This window comes from Lactuca sativa, chromosome 5 (genome assembly GCF_002870075.4).
Source record: "Lactuca sativa cultivar Salinas chromosome 5, Lsat_Salinas_v11, whole genome shotgun sequence".
NCBI classification, from domain to species: Eukaryota; Viridiplantae; Streptophyta; class Magnoliopsida; order Asterales; family Asteraceae; genus Lactuca; species Lactuca sativa.
Window position 1 is genome coordinate 335,603,335 of NC_056627.2, and position 9,267 is coordinate 335,612,601.

The window sequence follows — 9,267 nt, forward strand, 5'->3', positions numbered from 1 at the left end:
ACCATAGAACCTGATAAATACATAAAAAAAATGAAGTTCTTTACAGAAAGACTACAAGGTTCAACTGCTATATCATCACCAAAATCTGCAACATGACGTCATGGCCTTCTCTGTTCTTATCTATAGTTAATAAACCTTCATGTGTGTGATGCAAAGTGATAGTGTTATATTCATCATATGGAGATCCAGATATCGACATATACATTGCCCAGTTTTCACCATTCTTTACACCAATGCATCTCTCTCTCTTTATAAATACATTCTGCACCCAATTCCCTAAAAATACGACATCTGCGTTTTATCAATTTTGTAAATCAAAACAATGTAGGTGCAAACGAGGTCCACTTCAGTACTCGGAATCTCAAGAACAAAAGTCATAAGATCATACCTTCGATTTCATAACAAAACTGGAACTCGAATCAATTGTGTCTCTGTTGGTAATGGAGAAAGGCCAAGAAGGGTATAATAATCATACCTAATCAATGGAGAAGAAGCAAAATTGGAGGTGTGATCGATGATGGAGAAGAAGAATCAGTCCGTGTAAACGAGGGAAATTGAGGAACATGAAAGAATTAACTGAGTCCGGCCTTTTTTCCTGATGACATAATCAGGAGAAAACCTCCGACTGAATCAATTTCTTTAGACCGAGTCGAAAGAAATGCACCAAAACAAACACATGGGCTGAAGGTTGTGGACCGAGTCCAAGCTTCTTACATGATGAGAAGGCTTATCAAACAAGCCCTAACTCAAAGGTATATCAGGATCTTTGTGAGAACTCGTTGTTTTGTACCTGATTTACACCTCACATGATGCTCTGTAAGGAGCAATGTCAGTCAGCTCAACGGTTGTTGGAAGAATAACTTTTTTGCAGACAATACCCGCATTCTTACTTGACAACAACTTCACAAGTCTCTATTTAATTAAAGAAGAAAGCAAATCACAACTAGTCAAAGCATCAAATTATTACACCTTACCTTTTCTTTCAAGCACATCAAGAATCGATAACACGCCCCTAAGAATCAAAATTTTCCTTTCAACATCATAATGATCGACCAAAAGGAATAAAAACTCCAAAAGATTTTGTGTCATGTCAACATATTTTGGCATCGAGTTTATCATCAAGAATATTATAGGCTCAATGTTCATTACATTATCAACTTCTTCATGAACAAAAAGAAAGGCATACAAGAATGCCAACATCACATTAGCTTGCACATGATTCTTACTACAACATGTCAACAACCAACCAATTACAGCCCATCTAGGAATCACTTTTGACAGGATTGTTTTATTAGAAGGGTGATGTGCACAACCGATAAACCGAACAATATCAATTACAACACTTTCCTTTTCTTAGACATTAAGAAACTTCTTCCCAAACAAAATTTGGTAAAGAGTTTGACTTGTCTAAGCAAGAATTGCAAGTGGGTTTCCATTTCAGTAGTAAGTCGAAGTAAAAAGTACTTGTTGGAAGTTCTTGATTAATAAAGCTATGAAATATGTGAAACCCCTAATGTTTTGAAATTACCAGGGAACAATAAGATATCTTTCCATATTTCTTGAAATTCAGGCACATCAACTAAGGCGTTGTTTATTTTTTTTCTGTAGATTTTCTTAGCCTCTTCTGTCTATGTCATGCAGACCATGCGCAGACATTAGCTTTCGCAGACTGTTTATTTTTTTAAGACTATAGACCTAAAAAGGTATGTACGTCCTCTTTCTGGCGCAGATATGGACCAAAGTCTTCTAACCTCTTCAGACATCTTCTAGCCTTAACAAAACACATGTATCTTTGTTTTTTTTTTTTTTTTTTTTTTTTTTTAACTTCGATTTATTCCAAATTTACCTATTATAAAGAATTTGAAAAAAAAAATTATAATAATTCGAGAAAAAAGGTTTAACGACACAAGCATGGCCTTTCTGACAAATTTATAAATAAAATTTTAATTACAATAATGGTTGTTGGAGTTGTATATATAGATATAAAAAAATACTAATATTATCTTATATTTTTATGCCAAATTTTATAAAATATTATTTAATGCAATATCATCCATTTCTTGGGAAAATATTTATCGTAAGTTTTTAATTGATTTAATTGAAAAAGTAAAATGAAAATTTTCATTTTAAAATCAAAGTTTATTTCCATCAACTTTATGTGTCAAATTCTTTTATCCCTAATTATAATGTTTATGTATAACTTTGCAACCAAAACTTGTTGGCTTTTACAAATATATACATTAATTCATACAATTTTATTTTCACTTTTTATACAATAATACATAAAAGATGATCTAGATTTGTTAATCATCTATAATAAAATCATAAAAAGTATTGAAAAATCTTTTAAGTTTTAAAAAATTAGTTTATTTAGATTTTAGCGGTCTGCAGATGTTAAAAAACAAATAGTCTTTTTCTTTCGTACTACAGACGTTTTGCCCATCCTTTCTACTGCAGAGCTCTGAAGATGTGGTCCGCAAACTGTAGACATTTTGCCTCAGAATAAACAAACAACACCTAAGTCTTAAGAAGCCTAATCAAATCTCTTCTGATTTTCAAACATAAAAGGAACTATTCCTGAAAACCCTAATACAATATTCAATTTCCTTCATCTTCAAAGTGTCTAAATTTGAGTTTGGGGAAACTCTACGGTGATCAGCCAAGAGCCTAAGAAAGACATACATAACGCTTGATAACACCAATGGCTCTTCTTCCAGCAAACAATCCCATTTAATGGAGAAAAGAGTAACCAATTCATAACACAACCACAAATTTGCTTTACTAAATTACCACCACGAGTTTGCCTCAACAAAGCCACTAACAAACCATCTATTCCAATAGCCGATACACGGATCATTATTGAAGTGACCCCAAGTAGTTGAATTTTCACATTCTTAACAAGCTTTGAATATAATTCATCAACTAACCTGGTAAGTAAAGTTGTAAACAAACTGTATCCATCAATTATGATGACATGCAAGTGTTTAATATGAACTTCTGCCAAATGGGCTTCACATAGGATGCCATATAGAATAGCACTGTTGAGATTTGAGTATTTAGTTTGTGTAAGAATCATTAATGGAAATGGGGGCCTCAATTGGTGTAACATCCTGTTTTGGATCGTCTGTGATTAGGGTTCGTGGGCTACAACCCATGCATGAGAAAGTCTCGGGGTTGCTACAAGTTGCTAGAAGCGTAGGGCATCTCGTCACCTTTCTGTGGATATAAAGTTCATTGGAAACAGAGTTATAACGAGGAAGCAATGGAAGTTTAAAGTTTTGGCTGGATAAATCCCTTATTTGAGAAAGGTGGCAGCTGAGTACGCTGGGCGTACGATTGTGTACACTTAGCGTACTCATGTGCATGATTTCTAAGTGGAGCCACCTAGTATGTTGGGCGTACCAGAGGGTACGCTGGGCGTACTAGGCACATAGTGAAAACCCTAATTTTGGGTGTGTCCCTATATAAAGAATAATATGGTCTCATTCCTGGCCACCATCCTCATATTTCAAACCCTCTTAAACCCTAAACCTTTGTTCATGGAGCTTGTGAATGCATTTAAGAGCCTTTGAGTGTTTTTGTGTGTTCTTGGAGTGAAGAAGAAAATTTGGAGAAGAAGGAGTGAGATTCCAGGCCCTTGGAGCTGAGCGTATCTATGTTGAGAGCTTCATATAGAGGTATAAAGCTTCAAGCTTTCTCACTCTTTTGATTTGTGCATCTTAGTAGAGTATTTTAGGGTTTTGTCCCAAAATTTGGAGACTTTATGAGATATTGAGCTCCACAAACTTTGATCAACCCCTTTGAGTGTATTTAGTGGTGTAATGTCATAAAAATCAAGACTTGGACGCTGCAATCAATTCATGCATGAGATATGAGCATTTTGTGATAAGAGAGTGAGAGTTTTGTGTGTTGGTGAGCTTATCAGCCATGCAAAGGCTTAAAGTCACTGACTTTATTGAGTAAGATCCATTAGGGAGTCCAGATCTGGGATTTAAGTTAATGTCTTAACGGGTTAAGACCAAAGGAGTAGGAAAAACAATCATGGTCGTACGCTGAGCGTAATTCAAGTTCGCCCCGCGTACTGACCAAGTGTCCCCGATGGCCAATATGGATTCGTGAGTACGCTAAGTGGACCAAGGGAGGTACGCCCCGTGTAACCTCACTGTGGACTTTTGGGCTAAGTCTCATTTTGGGCCTTGAGTGTTGGGCCTGGAGTTTGGGCTTGTTGCACTAGAGTTTTGGACCAGAGGAATATATATATATATATATATATATATATATATATATATATATATATATATATATATATATATATATATATATATATGTGTGTGTGTGTGTGTGTATGTGTGTGTGTGTGCTTTGGGCCCTTGAGTTGGGCCTCAGGAGAGCCCATTTATTATTGGGCCTTGGTGTGCCAAATGGATTTTAGGTTATTGATGGGCTGGTTTGTGGACTACCTTTAGACCTAATGAGTGAGAGTTTGGACTTAGTTCGTAATTGGGTTAATTGTGGGTTTGGCTCATAGATAGAGGTTGGTGCGCAGCAGCAGCATTTTTAGGGGTTGTTCATCATCCAAGGTGAGTCTTCACTATACTTACCATGAGTGGTATCTTTGTGTGACTGAGATGTCTTATGTGCTTACCTGTGTATCGTGATATTCAGCATTATGTCTTTCTGATTTATGATGAGTATTATTATTATGAGCTTATTGAGTTAGGATCGGAGGGTCCACCCGAGTTTTGGGACCGGAGGGTCCCACTGAGACACATTGGCTGGAGGGTCTTATATGAGTATAGCCATGAGAGGCTATTGAGATGCGTGTGTTATTTTGGGGAACTCACTAAACTTCGTGCTTATCGTGTTATGTGATATGTGTTTCAAGTTTTCTTAGGATCGCGGGAAGGCACCGAGTTGATTGTACACACCAGAGAAAGAGTTATGTTTTGAGGATCCTAGATTATTAATCAAACAATTATGGAGTTGTGTTTTGTAAATTAAATCAATGAGATTTTTGGTAAATGTGTTATGAGAATTATGTGATTTTAAAATGAAAAAATTGTTTGAATATTTACGGTGTTACAATTGGGGTTCCATAAGTTGAAAAGATTATGTTAGAGACACATCAAATGGGTTATCAGCTTCACATGTGGCTTTGTGAATCAGTCTAGAATTGGTACACTTTTTGCTGACTGAAGCCCTTGCACCGCCTCCTCCCCGCCTCTAACAACACGGATAGCAACACTGATTTCGCTGATGCCTTCCTCTTTGTCCCACTAATTACGTTTTCCTTTCTTTCTGGTCAAATCGCACCTCACACACAAACGAAAAAACAATTTTTTTGTTTTTATGTCTCTCGGTTGCAGGTAACATTGCACACTGCCTGTTCTTTCCTTCTGTCCTGTTTCCTTCTCTTTTCCCGCACAAGATCTGAACCGCCCCCTGTTTCTTTTATATCGTTTAATCAAAAATCCAACTAAAATTCCTCATTTTCCTTTTTTTATTTTTATTATTATTTAAATTAGGGATATTGACATATAAACACAAGAAAATTTCACCGGTGAGTTAATTTAATTGGATCCTGATTTTTTTCACCTCTTATATGTCAAGTATACCATTTTCATACATGTAAAGTGGTCTGTAACGATCCAAAATTATGAGGTAAAATTTTCATTTTTAATTCAACCAAAACATTAATTATCTTTAAATCAACATTCAATATCTTCTTATCCAAATATTCAAAATACTTTCTTAAGAAAACAGTTATCATAATACAATCCCAAAATCATCATGATGCGGAAACATGGGTGGATGCGTTGCGATCAAGCCAGGCCCTTCCCTTTCGAACCGGAAGTACCTAAAACCGTAACCATAAAAACCGTAAGCAAAAAGATTAGTGATTTCCCCAAACTACAACATATCATACATGAGAAAATGAACGATATGGGCCAAATCATAGTCTTACAATCATTTACTGCCATTATGACAACCCGGAAAACTTGGATCAAGCAAGGTCTAAATTGTAACCATGTGCAAGTGAATTCACAACGTAGTTTGTTGCAATAAAAAATTGAAAACCAAGAGGACATGGTTTGGATAAGTGTATATATAGGAATATATACTTTGAAGATCATATTCGTAATAAACCTTTAAGATTCAACAAGTGATAGCATGTCAAGACAAGTCAATGGTGGGAACACAAATCATGAAACTAAAACATTATTTTATAATTTAAGCCTAGTACCCCACAAAGAATGGGATTTCGGTCCACCTAAAGCCGAAATCACCCACCCATGAAAGCATACAAGATATACTCTTTTCCCATGCTATATATTACCCAGTAGTATTCCAAGTAATTAACCAACAGATTTCCAAGTAAACATCCCATCATTTACCACATTATCTTTGGACGAGATCATCTCCACAAACACCACCATTTCCATTATATCTCTTATTACTCCATACTCTCTCAAGAACCATAACCAAACATCCTCCAAGTTCAAGTTCTCCAAGATTATTCTTAGTATCTTGGTAAGTATTCCTTCAAATCTAGTGTATTTATACACTTTTGTGTTAGTTTCATTATATATACACACATATTATTATGTATTGAACTCTTAGGATAACATTCTTTCCAAGAAAGTTCAACCACCACCTTCAAGTGTTAGGCTTGGAAACCATCACACCATCTTCTCAAATAGCCCACAAAACCACTCAAGGTGAGTTCATACCCCCACTTTTTCGAGATTTTCATGTTTTTAGGGGGAATACAAGTCAAAATTCATTCATTACATAAATACTTATTGTTACTTCTTGATGTTGAAGTATAACCATTATTTGCTTAAGTCATGATTATCACTACTTTTTACAATATTTGTGATATATTAGTTTTGGTATGAAAAGATAACAAAAACATAACTCATTATATGATACAAATATCATCAGGAAAATACGATTTGTAAAACTACAAGGTTTTGGAAACTTTTACTAAAAGACAGATTTTCTGGAAAAAATGGTTACATTATAGTTATTTTCTATTTTAGTGGGTTACAGCCCAAAGATATCATGTTTTGATTATGTATTTTGACACTACACAAGATTACAACTTTATATTTATATAAAAGAGTATATAAATAGTCTCAACAAACATACAAGATAAACTATAATTGGTATAGTTTGGGAGTCATAAAACCACACTTTCATTTCAGAAGAACCATATAATTATTTCAAAGGTATAATTATTCCATTTTACAAGAACAATGAGTCATAGTTCACGTGAATCTGTTGATGCTCTTGTGAGACATTCGCTTCACCGTACCTACCTAGTGTACACCTTAAGTTCTGCATTATAAACAAAGTCTCCTTGAGGGAGAGCGAGATATTTGTGTATAGATCTATACGGGATTAACAACCCCACACCTCAGCTGTTAGCTACAGTTAGACAGGTAAGTCTAGGGTGACAAATGTCTACCAGCTCCGACGACTGAAGAACGTCATTCAGGCATATCAGTCATATTAGCATGGTTATAATAACTCACATAGGGTTTAACGAAACTACTCGATTTATAGGGTAACTTACACTTCATTAGTTTTATAAAAAGATATAACTACATACTATTTCTCAGTACAACATTTCTTACATTTTTTGTCTTAGGGTTTAAGATTACAGTTCATATTTAAGAAAATATTGGATTTCTGGAAACATACATAATCATGGTACAAGGAAAAGATACAAAGGAAATACATACATCTATAGTTGATATCTAAGAAAATATTGGATTTTCTGGAAACATACATTATCATTTTACAAGGAAACGATACAAAGGAAATACATACATTTATAGTTCATATTAAAGAAAAAATTGGATTATCTAGAAGTATACAAAATCATTTTACATGAAAACGTTACAAATCCTTCTTACACAAAATGCTTATGAACTCACCAACTTAATTGTTGACACTTTTCAAAATCACTTGTATTCTCAGGAAACCAGTAAATAGGTATTCAAACCATTTTGAGGGCAGGCGTTGCTGCATTATGAATTCTACTTTTCAGTTACTTGTATTTAACTTTTGAACAAACAACGTTTGTAAACAATGTAAACTTGTAATCTCAATGTATGATGTTTTGGGTTGCTATGATTAATTTATATTCAATCGATATGATACTGTACATGAAGTCATCCACCCCCAAACGTTTCCGCTGTTCTGGTTTAGGGTGTGATAGATTGGTATCAGAGTATTGTTTATAGTGAATCAGTACATCAAAGCATACAAGATGTACAACTATAAATATAATGGGGCTAAAACACTCTGACTACAAATATATTTTTTTAAAATATAATAATATTTTAAGTAAAGTATAAGTACATACAAGTTAGGACAGTGTCATAACGAGAGCATAATAAAAGTAGTATGATGAGTTGAAAACTACCGGTAGGCCTCGGGATATGTAATTAGACCTTGAATAAATGAAACCTGCTCAACTATATTTATCTAAGGTGTAACTAGCATATGTTAGAAAATAGTCGTAGTGAACAACGAGTCTATAATTACCAACACTAAGATACCAAGAACCAAACGCAATCTTTAAAATATTATAGGAGTATTTTATGATACCATAGAAGTATACACTTAAACCCTCTATGTAGTTCTTATACCTCTATTCTCACACAGACGACATGGCTGAATTTCACCCCGAAGACCCATACTACCCTGCCATGGCAGCCAACGGATGGATCGAGGTGGAACTAGAAGAAGTTCTTGAGGAGGACCTAGAAGAAGGTCCTGAAGAATACCAAGAGGTGGATTATAAGGAGGAGGATTCTGATGAGGAGTCAGACGAGGGGCAAGGCAATGGAGAGATCATTAGCAAACCTTACCTTATTGAGAGCATGCAAGAGACCCTTTCACCTCCTTCCTTCCAAGATGCACCTCCACAAGGGGCAACCCAGCTGCATGCTTGGGCTAGAGGAGACGGCTGACGATCCGCATTAGGCATGCACCCACTGCACCATACTCCAGGCCCCAACACCTTCACAAATCAAGCACTACCTCTGATTGTACCACAAGTGGCCCGTTTAAACACCCAGGTTCGGGCTCTCCATCATGAGGTAATGGAGATCGGAAGCGAAGCCCGGAATGCGACAATGTGAATTCGACTCATCCACGAAGCACAAGAACACCATTCAGGAGCCATACCAAACCAGCAAGTAGAGCAGGAGAAGATTACAGACCGTCTATACTCCTTAGAGGAGGAAGTGGCCA

At 35.6% G+C, this 9,267-nt stretch overlaps 1 pseudogene; it reads right to left on the reverse strand.

The window, feature by feature from the left end:
* Window positions 1-795: 795 nt before the first annotated feature.
* LOC111921069 (uncharacterized) lies at window positions 796-3,076 on the reverse strand (annotated as a pseudogene).
* Window positions 3,077-9,267: the final 6,191 nt, after the last annotated feature.